Source organism: Gymnoscopelus braueri (genome assembly GCF_963280865.1).
Source record: "Gymnoscopelus braueri genome assembly, chromosome: 3".
Lineage (NCBI taxonomy): Eukaryota > Metazoa > Chordata > Actinopteri > Myctophiformes > Myctophidae > Gymnoscopelus > Gymnoscopelus braueri.
In genome coordinates, this window is record NC_137612.1 from 38,665,331 (window position 1) to 38,686,405 (window position 21,075).

Genomic DNA, 21,075 nt, shown 5'->3' on the forward strand with positions numbered 1-21,075 from the left:
TGGTTTTAGAACAGTGGGCTGCAATGAGGTCTATCTGCAGCATGTTGAGCTCTACAGTCTAACACATGCATCACTCCTTCCCTGCGTCAGCCATCTGTTTTAATGAGTTCAACATGTCAGGAGAGGCTATCTGATGATCTACGCAAATGAAGAATTTCCTAAGCACACTTGTGTCATTTAGCTCTGCTGTGTGCCTTCAGCTACTGTGATCCTATATGACAGTGGTTCTCAAAGTAGGGTCCCCCAGGGGTCCTTTTATGGGGTGGTTCCATATAGCATCAAAATCAGTTTAACCAGTTTAAACCTAATATATATCGGCTATTTGAAAATAGCCAAACTACAAGCTTTTTTTTTAATCTTGAAAAAAAGGGGACACATTTTTAATATTTCTGAAACATTTTACAGCACAAAACGTGTGTGGGGATCCCTCCCTGGCACAAAAATATTTTCGGATCAGGGTACACGGCCAAAAACATAATTAATTCGGGGGTCCTTGACATGAACAAGTGTGAGAACCACTGCTACTGTATATGAAACAGAGACATGCCGATACGGTGGGCCATACACTATCAGCAGAAAGGTTGAGAAAGGCGTCGGTGAGGGCGCGCATGACCAGCCGTGTTGTGTTTGAGAGCGTTTTGTGTGTGTGTGTGTGTGTGTGTGTGTGTGTGTGTGTGTGTGTGTGTGTGTGTGTGTGAGCGACTGCGCGCCTGTACACGCGTCTTTGTAGATACATTGCATCTGTGTGTGTGAAGTGTGGTTATCAGAGCAGCAGGCATGCATCTGAGCAAGTCTCACTGACAGGCGGTTTTTAGCCTCGGTGCAACCCAAGAGGAACAGAGTGCTCGTGTAACCTGTCATGTATTAAAAAGCGCATAGCGATGAACCTCTCCAACTTTATCTGAACCCCTCTTCTCTTCTTCCGGTAGTCCGACTTTGAGTTGCCTGCCACATATCTAACTCCATAGTTACCCCCTCCTCCCCCCCAACACACACACACACACACACACACACACACACACACACACACACACACACACACACACACACACACACACACACACACACACACACACACACACACAGACAGCTGAGACTGCACAACATTCAGTTAGCTGTCAATCAAAAGGCAGGCAGAAGAGGCTTGTCAGTCAGTCGGCGGGCCGCTATACCGGCATTTCTCCCGGCCTCGGGGAGGGAGCGAGGGAAGGGAGGGAGGTAGGTAGGGGAGATGGGGGTCCGCAAGCTTCAGACAAGAGATCACGTTACGCTATACCGCCAGCCGCCGTGCAGGAGAGAAAAAAAATAGCTGGTTTGTCAAAGCTCTTAAGTTAGGATTTCACAGAGGGGACTGCTGGAATAGAGAGGGGACTAAGGTTGGTCTAATCCAATTACACACATGTCTATACTGTTCCAATAGCACTTACAGCTGGGAGAATGGCTGCCTCTGGGCTGTGGTGGATTGATAGCGTTGCTGTCAGGTGAAAACCTTGTATCTCCACATTTCAACTTTGTACGTTTTTTTCTTTTGTAAATGAAGGCCCAACTTCATCATACAAGAGTGTCGCACAAAAGTAAGTGAAAATAGCGGATCTATAAGCTCACAATGCGCAACGCATTGTGAGCTTGTAGATCGGCAATTTTCACTGTCTGAAATATACAAGGTTTCCACCCGACAGCGGTGATATACTTTGTACTCAAAACACACCACCAGAAACCAGTTGATTGAACTGTGTGTGCGGAGGAGACGTGGAGGTGAAGGTACAAGGCCCTCCAGTGCCTCCTGACCTTTTTGACCTTGGAGCCCCCCTTCTTACTTCAGACAAAAGCTGAAGTAAGAAGGGGGGGGGGTCCCCACATGTACACATCACACGCACGCACGCACGCACGCACGCACGCACGCACGCACGCACGCACGCACGCACGCACGCACGCACGCAGTGGAGTTGGACTGATATCACATTGAGAACACACAGAGACAGTGGACCAAAGAACATTTGTTTTAAATGTTTGACCACTTCAAAACAAGGCCTCACGCTCACTGCCTCCTGTGATTTTTGGCGTGGCCCTGAGGGGGCCCCAGACCCCAGGTTGGGAAACAGTGCTCCAGATGACTCATGCATCACAGCAGAACGCTGGTCCTGACTCACTCACCACTCTTTTAAGTCAGAGAGGGTACAAATGGAATGTTCTTTCAACTCAAAGAGGGTACAAATGGAATATACAAATAGAATGTTCTTTCAACCCTTTACTTGGTTGACCGGAGTCCCTCAGGGCTCTATACTAGTGACTTTCCTGTTTTAGCTCTACAGTAAATATTTTCACTGAAAATAGCAGAGTTGCGATGCGTTGTAAGCTTGTAGAACTGCTATTTTCTGCTAAAGGTTTTTCCCCCAGAATACGGACGCTCGTGCTCTGCTATTTTGTTGAAAGAAATAATACAATAAAATTGAATGATTTTGAATTACATCAAGAGAATTTCTTCATCTTCTCTTCTGGGGGGGTCCCTGGCACAAAACCTTTTCAGATGAGGGGGTCTGCGGCCACATATCAAATTGGTGACGACCCTGACCCGGAAAAGTTTGAGAACCCCAGCCATATGCGACTCCAGTGTATCAGGAGAACACGGAGTACACAGGGCGAGCGGGAAGAGAGAGAGAGCAGACATCATTCTGCTGCACAACGGCAGTCTGACAGTTTGACAGACAGAGTGGAATGAGAAACCCAAGCAAGTATTGAGATCTCACATTAGTGGAGCTCAACGTGGGTGTGTCCGCGCTTGTTACAGTCATTTCTTTTTTTTTTCTTTTGTTGTCACTTGTCTATCCCTGGCTTTTATACGGCACGTGGAATTGTATCTCCCCGGCAGATATGAAGGCAAATTTATGCCGTGGCGACTGTTTGACTGGCAGGGAATACGTTATTGCGCGCGTCCAATGACACAGGATACAGCTTTTATACAGATACAGCAGGCACTTGTCGAAAATGTTGCGCCGAGAAAGCCGTAAGGCATTTGTTTGATTGTGTTTTCGTGTCTCCCCCCCCCCCTCCAATGATCTTGTCATGTGTATTTAACATAATTTATTCTGTGTTACTATAGGTGTTATCTGGCTGAAACTGTATATGGGGTACAGTGTCGCAACGCAACACATTGTGAGATTTTTTGGGGACAAATGTTCCCCCCAGAATAGTCATAGCATGCTGGGCTTCAAGTGGTTAAGTAAATGAACCCCCCCTCTGTTTTCTTTAATAAATCAAACCCTTCATAAGTCTTGATTGGGGAAGGCAGGTTCCATTCCAGGGGCTGATAGAGATGGTGTGTGACTCGACGGTCACGCTGATTGTTATTGCGAGAGATGGCAGGAGTTCGGACTGGACACTGTGCACGTGTCAGCAAAAGTGCGCTTGACAGAATTAATCAGTCAGCCCTGTGCACGGCCTCCGTCCATCTTTCCCCCGACTGCGAAAACCAAGACGACACGGGCAAGGGGCAGGGGTGGGGAGGCGCAGGGCCTCACCGAGTCATCTGTCATCGTGTTACTGCCATTAATAATTCAGTGAGACACCGGCTCGATCGACACGCACGCCCACATTACCATGTGCGTTGGGAGGGAGGGTGAGCGTGAGCGCATATGCGCAGGTGTGAACATTTGGACGTGGTCACCTGTGAATGTTCTGCACCTGCTGTTCACATCCATGTGTAACCAACGGTGCAGTGCATGCAGGCGTACAGGCACTGTACACCAGGGTGGTTTTCAACAGGGGGTCCGGGACCCCGAGGGGGTCCTCAGAGTTACTACAGGGGGGGCGCCAAATCTTTGTGTGATAATGTAGGATTTCTATTTTACATTAACCATTTGAACCCTATCATCCCTATTCTGTGGGGAACATTAGCCACATCGTTTGGTGTTGAGGGAAAAAGAGCAGACCAAGTACAGAGCCAACGGTCAGGTATTGAGGGTTTACGTGGTTAAATGTCTGAAACACATTAACATGAATCCAACATAATTTTACACAACACTGCAACACAATGTGTGTACAATATGTACGTAGTGGGCGTCCCTGCTTCATCTCTCTCTCAGCTAAGGGGCCTGACAAATGTTGAAGACCACTGCTGTACACGCAAGCACACAAAGCTTAGTTGTATGTTGGCTGTGGTGGACAAAGTACTCAACCCCAGTGCTTGAGTCAGATACTCAAATATTCTAGTCAAATATTACTCAGCTGAAAGTTAAATGTGTACTTAAAGTACTGGACTACTTGCTTTTAAAACATACTTAAAGCTGCACTGCATGTAACTTTCCTCTTCTACCCCTGTGCTGAAATATTTACCATTGAGCTAATAGAGCCGGCCTGCTTGCTCAGGGGATAAATTGAGTCTTGACCTTCAGGTCCAAATTTGTGTCAGATCCTGTGTCTAGGTGAGACCTGACGATCTAAATGTCTCAATAGAAGAGCAGGGAGACAAAATACAACCACCCCAATTGGATAAGTTATATTGTATTAACATACCCTATATACAGATTGAACAACGTTACAATGACATAAGAAAAAAGTGACAGTGCCGCTTTAAGTATTCAAAAGTACATGCTTTTAAAATGTTTATATAATTTACAAAGTATATTTTCTTTTTATATCAATGCATTGCTGTATTAACACACTGAATGCCAATCGCGTAGATCTACGCGAACCTATTTAAAGCCGCAGCGTGCCAGTCGCGTAGATCTACGCGAACCGCCGATTCGCGCTGAAAATTTTCCAGGTGCACTTTCGGAATTTTTTGATCCATTTCCGGTTCCGGTTTGATGACCGGAAACAGAATTATTTGGGATCCGGTTTTGACGATGACGTCGGCTCCCATTCTAAAGCGCACACGGAAACTCAATTCTCTTCCTGTAGTTTTTTCTCCTCGCATATCACTGTTTAACGTAATCCGCTCTAACTACAATCATGGAGATCCGTTTGACATGCGGTTTTCACTTGGAGATACAGTGAGATGTCGCGGATGTAAACAGACCGTGTACGGCTCAATCTTAAGGATTTTAACAAGATCTATGGCGACATGAAAAAACAAACAAAAAAACAATAACACGTTGGCACTGGTGAGTACATTATGACTATGAGATTAACCTCTGGCGGTCAATGTGTTAAAGTCTAGACATTTCCCCACAGAAGATTTTCCAGTCAAAAGTAAAACATTTGTCTTTGAAATGTAGTGGTATAAAGTATAAGAAAATATATTAAGTACAGATACTCAAGTATGTACTATGCCTGACCTGTCTCCACTGGTGTCATCATGAATCTGCCTCAGAAAATAAGCTTTGGTTAAGGCCTGCATGTTGTTGTTATTGACCTCAATTTCAAGGCAAAAACTGGGCCAAGCAGGCAAACCTCACTACAGCAACGCAATAGATTCTCTAAATCTGTGGTTCAGCTCAAGACCCAAAGGATACATTCTGTGTCTTCGGGGGACCCGAATGTACACAAATCCACTCACAACACGTTGTGAGCTTGTAGATCTGCTATTTTTGCTATGTTTCTTCTATTCATGGGTTTATTTATTTTTTTGAAAATATCTGACATTATTTTGAAAAATCGTTTTAATTGAAAATGTTTTGAAATAACAATTTTGTGAAAAGTATAGGAAACTTGGGTCCGCAACCACAAAAATGTTAGCCTGGCATTGCCAGACTGATCATGTGGGATCACTCACAAGTTCCACGAGGAACTTGTGAGTGATCCCTCTTGTCCACCAGTCAGTGGTCCACAGAATGTGAATGTCTCAATATAGAAGAACAGGGAGACCACCTCCAACCACAGCAGTTGTGTTTGTTATATTGTATTTACATACTCTACCATAGCTTGATCAAAATAACGGTTTATTCACCCCAAAAAGTTATGAATTGTGGCTTTCAATAATGAAAAGGGAACGTTTTGTTTCCCTTATGTTATCATAATATGATAAGCCTTGATTCGTAAGCCTTGATCACTTATTATTTGATCACGAATCAAGGCTCAGAATGACATTATATTAATTAACATTAGACCAAAAGAAAACCACGACAACATTTTGCTGATTTATTCTCTTGCGTTGTGCTAATACAATACATAGGCTCTCCATGGTTCTCCTTGGAGAGAGTGTGTGCACCGCCTGACGACTTTGTCATCATCCCAGCAAGATCTCAGACGCCTCAGCGGCTGCCTTTAATTGAACAGGCACCCAGCACAAATAACCAATTTAAAACAGCTAAATTTAGACCTCCAGTCCCTTTTAAAGGGCCACCACAAGCGCTCAGAAAATATGGCTCGCGTGGACGCTCTGTGTTTGTGCAAAGGCATGCTGTTTCTGTTTCCTGGCATGGAATGGACCTGGGTGATGGCATACATTAGCGTAGGTGAGTTGGATAGCTGGTGACAGCTCCGTTATCTGGCTACAGTACTGCTTTGTCCACAACTGGTGATCAGTGTTGCCACAATGGAAACAAGTCCCCAGGACTTTTTGTATGTTATCCTTTTAGCCTAAATGTTTTACTGTACCTCCGTGCTGTTTACATTCTTGGACTAATGAAGTATTCAATCAATCAATCGATCAATGTCTGCTTATTATAAGCGACTTTGGGCAAGTCGCTTGTAAATATTGGTAATTGCGGATTGCGTTTTTTGGGGTTTGTTGTTGTGTACAGTAGTTGCTTATTTGGGCTTGTTGTTTTAACATTCTCAAACATTTCCATGTCAAGGACCACCAAATTAATATGTATTTTTTTTATTGTTATGTTTTGTGCCAGGAACCCCCATACAGGATTTGTGTATTTAAAATGTTTCAAAAATTCAAAGATTGTTTTGACAATAGCAGATCTACAATCTCACAATGCGTCGCATCACAAGCTTGTAGATTGCCTTTTTTCAAATAGCCGCGTGTGTGTGTGTAATCATGTGGCCTAGTCGCTTCTTTTGGGCTTGCCGTTTGTTTCTCTTGCGAAATCTGGCAACACTAGGTGATATAGAAGGGCTGCTCAGTCACGTAGCTTGTGATGAGCTCCTGTCTGTGTTGTATGCTGTGCATGTCCCTGTTGACCATTTTGCCCTCACTAAAATGGTAAATGGTGCATTTTTATAGCGCCTTTATCCAAAGCACTTTACAAAGTGCATTACATTCACACACACACATTCACACACCAGTGACGGAGGAAATCAGGCAAGGCACGACCTGCTCATCAGGAGCAGTCAGGGGTTCAGTGTTTTGCTTATGGACATTTGCACACTAACCCAGGGGGAGCTGGGGATTGAACCGGGAACCTTCCGTTTGCCAAGCGGACGCTGTACCACCTGAGCCTCTGCAGTGAATGTAGACTTTTATCAATCCTTCAGGGGAAATTCGGTTTCAGCTTCACCCAAGCTGATGGCTGCTCAGATGGCCTTGATGAGCGCTCAGGGGCCGAGGGAGATATAGGGTTAAGTGTCTTGCTCAGGGACACTTTGACACATATACTGGGCAGACTGGGAGGTGAACCAGTGGCCTTCTGATTACCAGATGGACTCTCTACCCACCAAGCCAGTGTTTCACAAACAGGCCGGTACCCATTTTTGGGTCACGGTCTCAAGGACCTAGTTTTATGGGTCGTGAGTAAATGTCCCTTTTTATTCTTTAAAACATTTAAGATTTTTCAAAACTTTAACAGTCAAACATTTTTCATAAGAATTTCAGAGTCCATGAATTTAAGTCCATGAATTTAAGAAATAGTGAAAATAGACGTGTTGTGATCTGCTATTTTCACGACTTCAGCCATTTTCAACCTATCTTCATATAATTGGTCCTCACTAATGCTCATTATAATATGTCTATTATGTCTCAGAGGAGGGCTGTGGACAGTTCAGAAACCCACCTCCCAGTGACATCATCGATGGGGAATCCAAGCTAATAGAAACTGCAGGCTGAAACGTTTGGGAACCCCTGCACTAAGCTACGGCTGCCCCTTTGGGAGAGGTGGGAAACCCCACCTTGAGTATGGCAAAGGAGCAGGATGGCCATTGTGTGAATATGATCAATGAGAACGTTCCCATTTTACAAGAGTACCTTCCTGACTGTTAGCTAAGCCATGTGAAACACTGGTATTCACCTGAACAAAAGCATCTGTCATGGAAAACAGCAGCACAGTGACAGCAGCTGGAGAGCCCCACAATGAATGTCAGCACCGCCAGCAAACCATTATGTCTCTCCTGTTGGCGTTTAGTGATAATAAATGAGGCCGCTATCTTTCAGAGGGGTTGGGGGGGGGGGGGTTCCCTACAGCATTGCCCCCCTCACACCTAATTTACAGTATGATGCCAGCAACATATCACACCAGACTCCTTTTGATGCTAACTTCTCTCTGGGGATGTTTTGAATAATCTGCAGCAAGTTGTGTATTGTTATGTGAATGTGAACCATTGCAATAATAATCATAATATTTAGCTATTACAAGACTAAACCGGTGCCCAGCTACGCGTGGACTATGCAGGTCGGAAATGATGTAAGTTGGGAATGCATGCTTGGTTATGCAGTATCTGTTTTACTGTACCTGATGTCAGAGTCTTTGCTGGCTGTACCCGTTATTAGAGTACCCAGTACAGTGCCCGTTACGCCAGTACTAATAGCGTTAGATACAGTATTACAATCAATGGGTTATTTATAAATGTGTACCGGCCTACAGTACTTGGGAATGATGCAAGTCTGGAACGATGCAAGTTGGGAATGCATGCCCCACCTGTTTATGAAGTAACGTAGTAGCTGTAATAATAGGTACTGTAGTTGTAGTAGTAATGTAGTATGTCCTGTAGTAGTAGCGCATCTTTATAATGTCACCTCACAGCATTGAACCTTATAAGCCTCATATAGACTTAATTGCGCGCCAGTCTTAAACACCGATCATAGCAGATCCACAAGATCAGAACGAGCCCGTGCTAGCTTGTAGATCAGCTATTTTAGGTGCGAGACACTGCTCCTACCAAGTCTAAATCAGGGGGTTAGTCCATGCGCTCCCTCAGGCGTGGCATGCTGCTCACAGTGCTCAGTAATAGTGGCTAGCCCTTGGCAAGGCTTGTGTTCATTTAGGGAGCTTAATGAATTACAAGGCCCTCATAATGAGTGTGCTGAGCAGTGCTGTGGGGAGGTCAGATGGTTTGAATAACTAATGAACCCAGTCACCAGTCACAGCTTAAACATGCATGCACTCTGCTGTTCTGTTTGAGCGCATTTTGAATATGCCGTTGCCGAGAGAGCGCTACATACGGTAGCCAATGACAACATAGTACATAGCCAATGACAGAATATCCCATAGCCAATGACAGAGCAGCACATAGCCAATGACAGAACAGCTCATAGCCAATGATAGAACAGCTCATAGCCAATGATAGAGCACCCCATTGCTCACGGCCAACGCATTCTCACACCCGTGCTGTCAAACGGGTGACAATTGGGGACGGATTTGACCATTCTGCAACATGAGGGGACGACCACGGCGTCGTATGTTGACGGGGGACATGATGATTTACCATTTTGTCCCTATTGTTACGCAACTCGAGCTGCACAGAGTCACCTAAAGCGGCCTTCATAACATTCGGCACTGCGACTCGCTTGCCTGCGGCTCGCCATGTAGGGTGACTCATGTGGCTCCAATCCGCTTCATTTTAGCTCTTTTTTTTTGCTGAGTGGTCACCCTCTGTTCGAGTTGGGTTTGAGAATGGCACTTCCGCATTCTAGTGTAGGCTATGCAGGATTATCAGGACTTTGTAAAATGGCGTGACGGGTGTCCTGTCACGTCAAATGTTGCCATAGATGTTGTCCCAAGCCGTCACTAATAGTACTACGTCAGAGTGAGAATATGTTGCAACGACAGAGCAACACATTTACCCCAAAAAGGAGAGAAACTAAGAAAGTAATTTAGTTTTCTATCTCCTGCGGGCTTTTGGAGAGGCAGTTATAACTCTCAGGTCCCATCAGGGGAAGAGCAGGGGAAGTAGGCCAAGTTCTCCTTGGGCAAAAATAGCAGATAACTTCACAACTCACTTCGCACGCTGATTGGCAAAATGAAATCAAATTCCTATCAAATTTTCTCTGCGAGATTTCATCAAGTTTCTCAGGAAACACAGTCAGAGGTCATCTTTCTGAAATGGTTTTCAGGGCCTGTACTATTTCTCCTAACTGGTGCTTTTCTTGTAGCCTAAAGTGTTTCAAAATCATCCAAAGGCCCTACCCAGTCTCATATAACCTAGAGTGACAAAAGAGATCGGATATTTCAAAGCCCCACCTCCTGTGGAGAATCCCCAATGACAACTGTCAGGATGTTCTGACAGTGATGTGCATAAGCGCTGTCAAAGATTTACATACATAAATTATTGATTTGAATAATATGATTTTCCCTCATGTTTTTTCTTTTTTACCTACAGCATTAGATTTCATTTGAACTCACCGAGGCATTTGTCAAACGTGATATCTGAGCCTCACACACTTCATTTTGTGTTTGATAAGTTGGTTATTTTAATTATTATTATTATTTATCTCAACAAGTAAAAAAATCAAAACAATCTCTGTAACGTTAGCTACTGTAGCTAACAAGTCTAGTCTATGATGGAACAATTTATGAATTTGCTCTTTTATATAGGCATATTGCGTGTTATTTGGGAAAGCGTCTCTGTTTTTCAGTATGTTCCTTGTGATGGTGGCCAATGAATACACCTTCTTAGATATACAAAAAATAAAATGAAACAGCATTTCTCATAATAAACACATACTGTAATAACAATGCTTTACTATGTGTCAGCGATTCCCAACCTATTGGCTGGCATTGTGTTCCGGCTTTGATCAATAGAGTACCGAAGTCCTGACGTCACTCCCACTACCCCTGGGTCACAGCGTTATTTTTTGTATTGGAATTCCCATAGGCAAATCTTAGATCGCATCATATAAGAATTATGTTCCAAAAATAAACAAACTTCCCCGCCAATTTTGTCAGGTATGTGACTTTGTGTCGTTTATTATATTGAGTTACATTTGATAATGTCTGTGTTTGGAGAAGTCAGTTTATGCCATATCCATATGAGTAAAATCGGCGGGTGGTTTGTTTATTTTTGGAACACAGTTCTTATATGATGTAATCTCTCAAGAACAGATTCTGCTCTGCGTTTGAATCTGTCAGGGGGGTTCGTCATATCACGTACGCACTGGCCTACAAGTGGGCGTGTCTTCAGATCAGGAAGCAGGCCGCGCTTTACCCAATCAAATGTAGTGGGCGGAATTTACGTGTCTGCCGATCCTTCCCCACTAGAAACAAACCGAAACTCATTTAACAATAGCGTCCTCGGAGTAGACAAAACCACGGAAAGATATTCACATTTTAACTTGCTCTTTCATCATAGAAACAAGTGGGCTTATAACCAAAACGATCCATGTTCTCTGGGAGAAGTGGTGTTAGTGTTCCGTGTAGAAATATTGTTAGTGGGAATGAAAAGTCGCACCACCGGAAGTGAAAGGCTGAAGGCAGACCAAAACCCCGGTTTCCTTGCGTACATGTGCTACGTCGACCTCCTCCCAGAGTCAAGTGAGATAGTAAAAAACAGCAGAGGGCGCTATTTTTCCTTTCATTTGGTGATGGGTTCCCAGATTGTATATGATGTGATCTAAGATTCCCTTTTGGGAATTCCAATACAAAAAATTACGCTGTGACCCAGGGAGATAGCGCCCTCTAGCGGCAGTGATGTCAGACCTCGATGCTCTATTGAACTAACGTGATGTATGCTACGTTTGTTCCATTGATGCGAGACGGAACACAATCGATTGATTGATCATTAAAAATGGCGGACTCCTACTGACCAATCAAATTATTGGCGCAGGAATGCGACAAATACAAAAAGATCTGGGGGTGTAATTGATTGAAAATACTTTTTTGGGAGAACTACTTCTTTAATAGGGAAATTCAGTCGCCAAGGACAATACAGCAGTTAAAAACAAATACAGATTACAGGGCATGAAAAGAAAGTACTGTAGCATGATGGAAAGACATCACAGTCAAAGCAACACCATCAGTACAAAATAAAAGCACATAAAATAAACAATATACAACACTATACACCCTCAGCAGTGCCTACTGCAGTAACTACTGAATGTATACCGTAGATGCTGACATCCACACACACACACACACACACACACACACACACACACACACACACACACACACACACACACACACACACACATGCACGTACCACACTTGGCGCACACAGAGACACGTGTGCACATGCACAATCATGTCCTCTCTCCCGTAAACCCCTCCCCAAACCCCTGGCCCCTGTCACTCAGATCTATGGACCTCCATTAGCAACCATCTGTTACAACCTGCAGCAAAGCTATTACACCTCACACACACACACACACACACACACACACACACACACACACACACACACACACACACACACACACACACACACACACACACACACCCCCACACCCCCACACACGTAGACATGCACACACTCTCGCACTCGCACACGTGCACAAGCAGATGAATGGCCACACTTACCAACACTCCACAGAATTACAACGCAGACGGTTCGTCGCACAACACAGGGCTAGATAACTTCTCTCAGCCATGAGAGACGCTTGCTAAAATATCGTCTGTTCAACCTTCAAAACAAGAAGTCACCCGTACTCTCACAGACACCTGTGATGACAGCGTTACGCAGCAACAGAGCCCATTATGCCTGCCCCCACTTCACAGATACATTGAAAGGTCAATGCACACACACACACAAACACACATGCGCACGGGCATGCATGCACGCCACGGCTGCATTGGCAGAGAACCACCTCCTGCACCTTGCTTAACGTCTTAAATACACATGTTTATTTGAGCTCCGAAAGTACCGGCTCCATTTGAATGCGATGCATTTTTTACGTTGAAGCACAATAGAATATTTAAAGATTACAATCCAAAAGATTAATGTCCACTCCCAATAGAAGTAATTGCAACCATATCCGATCTACAATAAAGATGCAGTGCGTTGTCCGCTTGAAATAACTTTATTGACATTGTCAACCAATAGGTGTCCTACCCGACATCAGGGTTCAAGATTTGTTAAAAAGAAAAAAATATCTTTCCAAATCTTTCGAAAATAGCAGATCCCAGCTCCCAACGTGTCGCGATAAGTATAAAATAGGGATAAAGTGGTTAATCAGATTTTGATGCTATATATCTTACTGATTGGGACCCTTTGGAGGCCCCTCAACGACTCCTGAGGGTCCCCGGACCCAACTTTGAGAACCACTGGTCTAAAATAACTATTAATTGAGATACCGTTCTGGATTGTCGCTTTAAATATCTTTCTTTCTTATTGTTGTGTCCCCGCGTCACACACAATCACTCATTAAGGGTGACAATGTGGGTGCCAGGCAAAGGAAGTGGTGGTTGGGGGGGGTACTTTGATTCACCATCTAATCATCCCAAGTTGTTGAACAGGGAGGGGGGAAGATGCTCTTCCTGTGTTTAACCCTTTAAGACCTGTGAAGGGACCTATGTGTCATTTTTAGATCTCTTTGGCTATTCAAAAATAGATTCAAAGATAGCAGATCTTACAAGCTCATAGCGTGACACTCGGTGCCGCACTATGAGCTTGTAGATCTGCTATTTTTGAATAGCCAAATAAATCTTAAAATGACATAGATGCGTTCCCGGATCGAATGGGTTAAGCAACTTGTTCACGTAGCTAGCAGCATCTGCCTCACTCCTTCATCTACCCGTCAGCCTGAGACAAATGAATGGAAATGACTGCTTTGTGCATTTACGCTGCCGTCTCCTCCAGATGCATAAAACATATCGTTGCCGTCGGGCGGAAACCTCTTATCTCCATTATAACTAACTTTTTATGTTTTTTCCCCGTAAATTATTTCCCCACTTTGTCATACTGCAATGTCATACTGAGGTAGCAAAGATAGCCGATCTGCGAGCTTGTTTTCAGCTGGATATTTTAGCAATTTATTAGATTTCTTTAATTAGAATCCTGAAAAAGTAACAGTTTTGGACTTTTGAGGTTTCCACCCGACAGCAACCATATATATCCCCCTGTCTCTCGTGTGTGGTTTTCTATTTGCCGATTGTGGAGAGAGAGCGAGGGGGGGGGGGGGGGCGGGAGTACTTGAGTCAGGAATGGCTGCGCTAAAACGATGAAGGTTTTTTTTTTTTTTTTCAATTGCAAAGCGCTGCTTTTGTCAGTTTGTTGTTTTCTCGCCTCGAGGGTACAATTGAAAAAGATCATTTCATATGAAAGGGGCTTTTGAAAACGTCTCTGCAATCAAATAGAAAATATGGGTTATACTGCTTGTATGGTGAAAAAATGAAATAAGCACAGTGTGCAAAAAGGGGGGGGGGTGCAAATAGAAAAATGTATTTTCAAAAGACAAAAAAAATGTTTTAATAGAAAGGTAGATTATGGTTATTATGTGTCAGCAAGGCCATGCTGTATTAAACCTGTCACTCGATTTCTAACTGTAATAGTAGCACGTGTGGTTGTTATGGGTGCGTGGGTGTGTGCACACATGCTTACAGTAGCTACAGTACTGTACTGGATGTAAAAATACTTTAAAAAAAAAAGATCAGCCCAGGTTAGAGGGTTTGGGGATAAAGCAAGAGAGGCAAGCTTGAGATGATTTGGACATGTGCAGAGGAGTGCATTGCGAGAAGGATGCTGAAGATGGAACTGCCGGGTAAGAGAAGAGGAAGGCCAAAGAGGAGGTTTGTGGATTCGGTGAGAGATGACATGCAGGTGGTTGGAGTGATCGAGGAAGACACAGAAAACGGAAGCAGATGGAAACAGATGATCTGCTGTGGTGACCCCGATGGGAATTAGCAAGAAGAAGAAGAAGGGATAAAGCATATCCCCAAAATGAATGACAAGAGAGGGGGATATCAAAAACAGAGGCATGGACCCCCCCAACACGTGCGTACAGTACAGTACAGTACAGTAGGTACAGTACTGTGCATCTCTGTAGGCGGCAGGCAGGAGATTGCTTGTGGGACAAATAGCGGTTGGCAGTGTGGTAAATAAACCCTGTCTGAATGCCCGCCCGCCTGATATTCATAGTCTACCTACTGACCCCAGGGAGCTGGGCTTTAATTCCAAAGAGATTGAGAGTGGAGAGCTCTCTCTGTCTATAAGCACAGCCCTGTGTTGTTTGCACTCCTGGTGGACATGGACGAGGCAAATTATAGGCTGCTGTCCTGAAAAGGATCTGTTAGGCCCCTGACACATCATTGATTGGAAGAGTGTCCATTTAACTCTGAGACTGTGGCAAAATATAGAGTATAATAACAGCACGGCCTCCCTCTCCAATCCTTTTTAGCTATCACTAGTGAGTTGCCATCATTGGAGGACTTAGCTATGTTTCAGCCATTTCAGTTGAAGCCCTCCCATAGGAACCCCATCTGACATTCAAGAATTGAATAACTTTTTGCACGCTTAGTTGAACTGTGATTGCTTCATTCAAGGATGACACACTGGACAAAGCTTCAAAGCTGAACTGCTTTGCGCCTCAGATCTAGTGAGCAACTCAACAGTCACAACAAAACTGTAGACGGGGTCATTTCTGCTATTAACAGCTATTAACAGTGTCAACTAATACAAATTAAGACATTCTCCAACTTAAACAAATGCAAAAAAAATCTAGGGCCTCACATTGAAACAGAGACTTAACACGCACGCACGCGACACACACACACACACACACACACACACACACACACACACACACACACACACACACACACACACACACACACACACACACACACACATGCTCCTTCCATACAACGTGATACAGTAAGTAGTTTATGCAGTGTGCGCTGCACATAAAAAAACATTTATGTAACCCCTTTTGCCTTGTGCCTGAAAAATCTAACACAAATTGTTTGGGTGATTTGCCACATCGCACCTTTCAATTGAGCTGTTATTTCAGTAATTGAATGTTTTCTCTTGCAGTTATTTTGACAAAATGTGCGATGGTCCGACCAACACCCAAATCGTGCAGACTGCTTACAGACTGCACACATGAAGTGGGGAACAGTTGAACAGAACATAAAAATGTGTGTGTGTGTGTGTGTGTGTGTGTGTGCGTGTGCGTGTGCGTGCGTGCGTGCGCGGGTGCGAGTATGTATGACTGTCCGGGGCATAACTCAGGCACAATCCTACTATTTGACTTTACGCAAGGAAAAGTGGATCTAAGAAACAAAAACTAAGAACAAGTGACATGTCTGTATAGTAGCCATACTTTATATTGGTCAGTCGCTAGCATCAGTTGAAAGAGAAGGAGGCAAGAATCGCTCCACAAGAGGAGCGACATGATTTTCCTCTGCCTTTGTTTTGAAGTTTGAACTTTTATTTAAAGAATTGGCATGGTGGTAAACATACACAATCCCTGCACCCCCGCCATCACCCCAAATTCCCCACAGAGCGGGGGGATGGGGGACGCTCACACAGGGAGGCAGAGGCAATCAGACCTCGCCTTTATTTCGCTCTTCCATCCAAGTGAGTCGTTAATCTTTGCCCAGCGCCCCGGCTTATCTGGAAGCCTGCCAGCCCCAGCCCTGCCCAGAGAAAACGGCATCACACACACCTTAAACCCTCCCCCCTCCCCCCTCCCACATACACACATACACACTAGGGGTGTGCCGATACACTAATTTCACCAAACGATACGATACGATATTTGTCTCACAACTTCGATACGATTTCGATACGATACGATACGCACTTTCTTTTATTATGAAAATATATGGGGGAGAAAAAAAGCAAATGCAAACAAATATTTCTGTTTTTGCATTATTCAGAAATGCAAACTTGTAGCTTTTCAGCTTCCACTAGCCGTTTTGAATCCAAATAGGGCAATAGTGTGACACCTGACCCGAAAAAACAACAACATATTGTCACCCTTTTCACCTCGGGGCTGTTTGCATGCCTGATTATTATTATTGTCTAAAAAAAAAAAAAAAAAAAAAAAAACGATATTTTTTTTCCCCAAAACGATACATATTGTCACGAAAACGTATCGCGATATATCGCGGGACGATATATCGGCACACCCCTAATACACACACTTACCCTTATAGCGTCTCTGTCGTCCAGAAATCTTGTATGTCCAAAACAGTTACTTTAGTGAACCTAGCATCTGTCAAACAATATGCTATCAAACATTCTCAACATTTATGGTCAAGAAAAACAAACCTAAGAAACAAAAATATGAGAACGAGTGACCAAGCTATGTCTGCATAGTAGCCATATCCTGGTCAGTCGGCAGGATCAACCAAGAGAGAATGTGGCAAGAAGGGGTACAGGGAGAGTTATTATTTGGTTCACAAGTTAATACTTTTCATTGATTAAATATTTATAAAGCCCACAGACAGACTTAACCACTTTCAACCTGGCGTCCACTATTTTGGGCATGTAACTTGCACGTGTCACATCACGTAATGTGTTATGAGCTTGTAGATAATTGACTCGTAGATTTTTGCTACTTTTGCATAATTTAACATGATGAAATAGGGCATTAATTTAAAAAGAAAACATGGGAGATACAAGGTTTCCGCCCGACAGCGACGACATCCTCAACCCCTCCTTCGCACCTCCCCAGTTCGGTGCACACAGAAAAAGAATGCTTCTTCAATGCTTCTTTAAAAGGCTATAGCCTTTGTTCCACAAAGAACAATCGCCAACTGTTCTAAAGAACCATTTGATTTAGTAAATAATTCTATATGTTCAGTCACTTCAAGGTTCGGCGTGCTCAGCTACACAGGAACTGTAGTCTTTGAACTTAGTTGGGTGCATATTCCAAGCAATACTGACATAAAAAATAACCGCACTCACAAGTAGTAGTCTTTAGTAGTCTTTTAGGCTTTAATGCAGCAGCAGTCACAGACATGAACGCGTTTCGGCCTATTGGCCTTCGTCTTATGAACCGCCTCAGCGGACGTGACCTACCTAAATCGCCTCTGTCGGGTGGAAAACTCCAAAACTGCTTCTTTTCAGGATTCAAATTCAAAACTATCAAAAGTAGCAGATCTTCAAGCTCAAAACGCGTTGCTTTGCGCCGCTTTTCAAGCTTGTGGTTCTGCTACTTTTGATACTTTTGTGTGACGCTGTAGTATGACCAAGTAGGTAGTTGATTTACGAAAAAACACACAAAGTTATAATATGGAGTTAAGAAGTTTCTGCCCGACAGCAACGATATATAGTTTCCAAAACGTCATCGATTATGTAAATCATATCATAGCAGATATACAAGCTCACAATGCGTTGCGACACATTGTGTAGAGATTTGGTGTAAAGGGAAAAAGGAGCTGCCTCTGGCAGACAGCGCTAGATGAAGTATAATAGGGTTTAACTGGGTTAAGGGTTCTTTAAAGAACCTTTGTCTGAAAGGTTCTTTCTGGAACCAAAAATGGTTCTTCTTTGGCTTTACTCTGAAGAACCAGTTTCGGTTCCAGTTGGCACCTTATATTTGTGTGAGTGGTGGAGGTGGCTGCCGATGGAATTATTTTCTGCGTTCCATTTCTCCAGCAGTTTGCATTCATTTCTGCAGCGGGGCTGTCACTTCTCTGCTTTTGTGTTGGTTTCTTAAGTAGCAGCCATTCAGGCTCTGTCTCAGCTTGTTGCATCGTCTCATATCAGCACTGGTGCTGGCTCCTATTTATTGGTTATGTAAAAAAAAATGAAAAAGAAAAGAAAACCGGTTGATGTGAGGCAAGCGTGTTACATACAGACAATGTGTGTGTGTCTGACAACGTTGTGTGTGTGTGAGTGTGAGTGTAGTATAATGTAGCGCTTATTCATTTATTCGCCTCTGGCCTCAGTGCATGGACCGTACTGACACGTCGGCCATTTTGCCCTGACATCACACTCAGGGGGTGGAGGAGGGGGTCAGTTTACTGGGACAGACAAGGAACAAAGTGGGTCAAGCTGAAGACTCCCCTGGCTGGGCTGCGTTCAGCCATGGCCTCGTTCCACGCTCCTATGGGGCGGCGCCGGCGGACGACCATTGAGATTTTGGGTCAGTGTTGCCAAGAACTCTCCCCTCCCACCCAACCACCCACCCACCCACAAACCATGCATGCGTGACTGTGTCTGTAGTTCACGTATCTTGAGATCCGTGCGACTGACCGACTTTAAACTTGATGCGGGCATCGCCGACGTACGACCCACGGAAGTGCGGTGCCCGGCGTCGAGTTGTTCAGATAGGCGTTTGTCAAGAATCAATCAAGATGAAGAAGAATCAAGAAGGTTTTATTTGTCATCAGTTACAAGTACAAGCAGCAAAATGTTATTGGTACTTGTCCCAATACGACCGATCCGACCGACCGATATGCCCATATATGGGCATATTGTTTGTCCAACTTCAAACCTGACACGTGCCTCACAGAGGCCTCGAGGGAGTGATGCGCCAAATGGGAAGTTGTTTGGATCAGCGGATCTCCAAAAAATTACTCAACAGGAAAATCCTCATATAGAGTACCCTGATGTCATCAGTATGACATAGTGCTAGCATCATAGACTGGCCTGCATATTTGGACATGCCTGACTTCATTTATGGGCATAAAAGGGTCACAAAAAGACAGATGCAGAAATCTCCATATGGGCATAAAACAGACACAGACAGACAGACATACGGGTACAACAGGTATTGCATAACATGCATGCATTTCCAACGTATCGTATCCGTATCGTTCCCCAGTAGTTTAAAAAATAAATGCAAAAATAGCCGATCTACAAGCTCACTACGCGTCACGATGGGATGCGTTGTGAGCTTGTAGATCGACTATTTATACACAATCGTTAGGACAATTTCCTGTCCCGCCGCGTTCAAGTTCTCTGACAAGCTGTCACAGCCGTCAGTCTCGCCGTAGCCTCAGTCACAACGTGATGACTTAACAGCCTCCGTGACTGGCAGGTGTATCTCTGGCAGGGCCAATGAGCAGGCCCCGCCGGCACACGCAGATGCCTCCGTTACCTTGTTGCCTCGCTGACTGACAGGCGGGCCCGCATTAAGGAAACAGAAGCACGCTTGGTTTGTTTATCGTTGTCTGTTTAAGCCCCTCCTGTGTGTTGGAAAGCCGCAGCCTGCTGTCCAGCAGTCTGGAGTTCTCACTCCTAGAGCTGACCACAGGGATCAGACCCCGGCTGTCCTCCATCGGTTGAGTGACAGCAGGGGTGGGAAGTAAGTGCATTAACTCAAGTACTGTACTTGTGTACTTTACCCCTTTTTGCCAGACCCTGTTTCGTCCATACATGGGCATGGTCACTTTGTCCTCCGGCCCCAGCCAAAAAAAAGTCTGTCACTTTGTCCCCCGGCCCCAGCCAAAAAAGTCTGTCCCCCTTTCGTCCCCTTTCGTCGCGAACTATTCATGACATCATTATTATGTCACAAGTATTATAAAGTGGTTTGTAGGTGTGTTACATACTAGGACTTCATTCTGGGTCTGGCAGAACCAGGTCTCCTGGTCTTGTTTCTCTCCAAGTTAGTCGTTATGCCAATTAATTCCTCCCCACACACACATTGCTGTGTTGTCACTGCTGTTGTATCCTACTGACTCACCTATCGGTGAGGAGCCCCCACCGGGAGGACGTAGGGCCTTACCGAAACAGTACAAAGGGCCGAAATCACCTCAGAGCAAAACTCTTAAGCCAACAGAGTACCCAGCAAAAGCCCACTACATTACTTTGCAGATTTGTATTATCATTACAAAATTTAAGACATATTTTATAGTCCGGCTATTACAAACTAGCCGAACTACAGGCTCACAGCACATCGCCATGCTGAGGGTTGAGAGCATTTAGACCTGCTATTTTGGAATGATTTTGAGTACTTTAACTTTTGGTACTGTAAGTATAATTTGACAGTACTTCTGTACTTTTACTGAAGTAACATTTTGAATGCAGGCTACTTTTACTAAGTAAAAGGCTCTCTCAAGCCATGTAGGAATGAGAGGGAAGAAGGAGAGAGGAGATAGGGGCTCTCACCTCCAGGAGGAAGACTAGAGAGAGGGAAATTGT

General features: G+C 44.2%; 1 protein-coding gene across 2 annotated transcripts in view; it reads left to right on the plus strand.

Annotated features, from left to right (window-relative positions):
• The window catches only part of cacna2d2a (calcium channel, voltage-dependent, alpha 2/delta subunit 2a), a 291,322-nt gene that overhangs the window by 82,856 nt on the left and 187,391 nt on the right, over positions 1 to 21,075 (plus strand). The window lies entirely within an intron of this gene.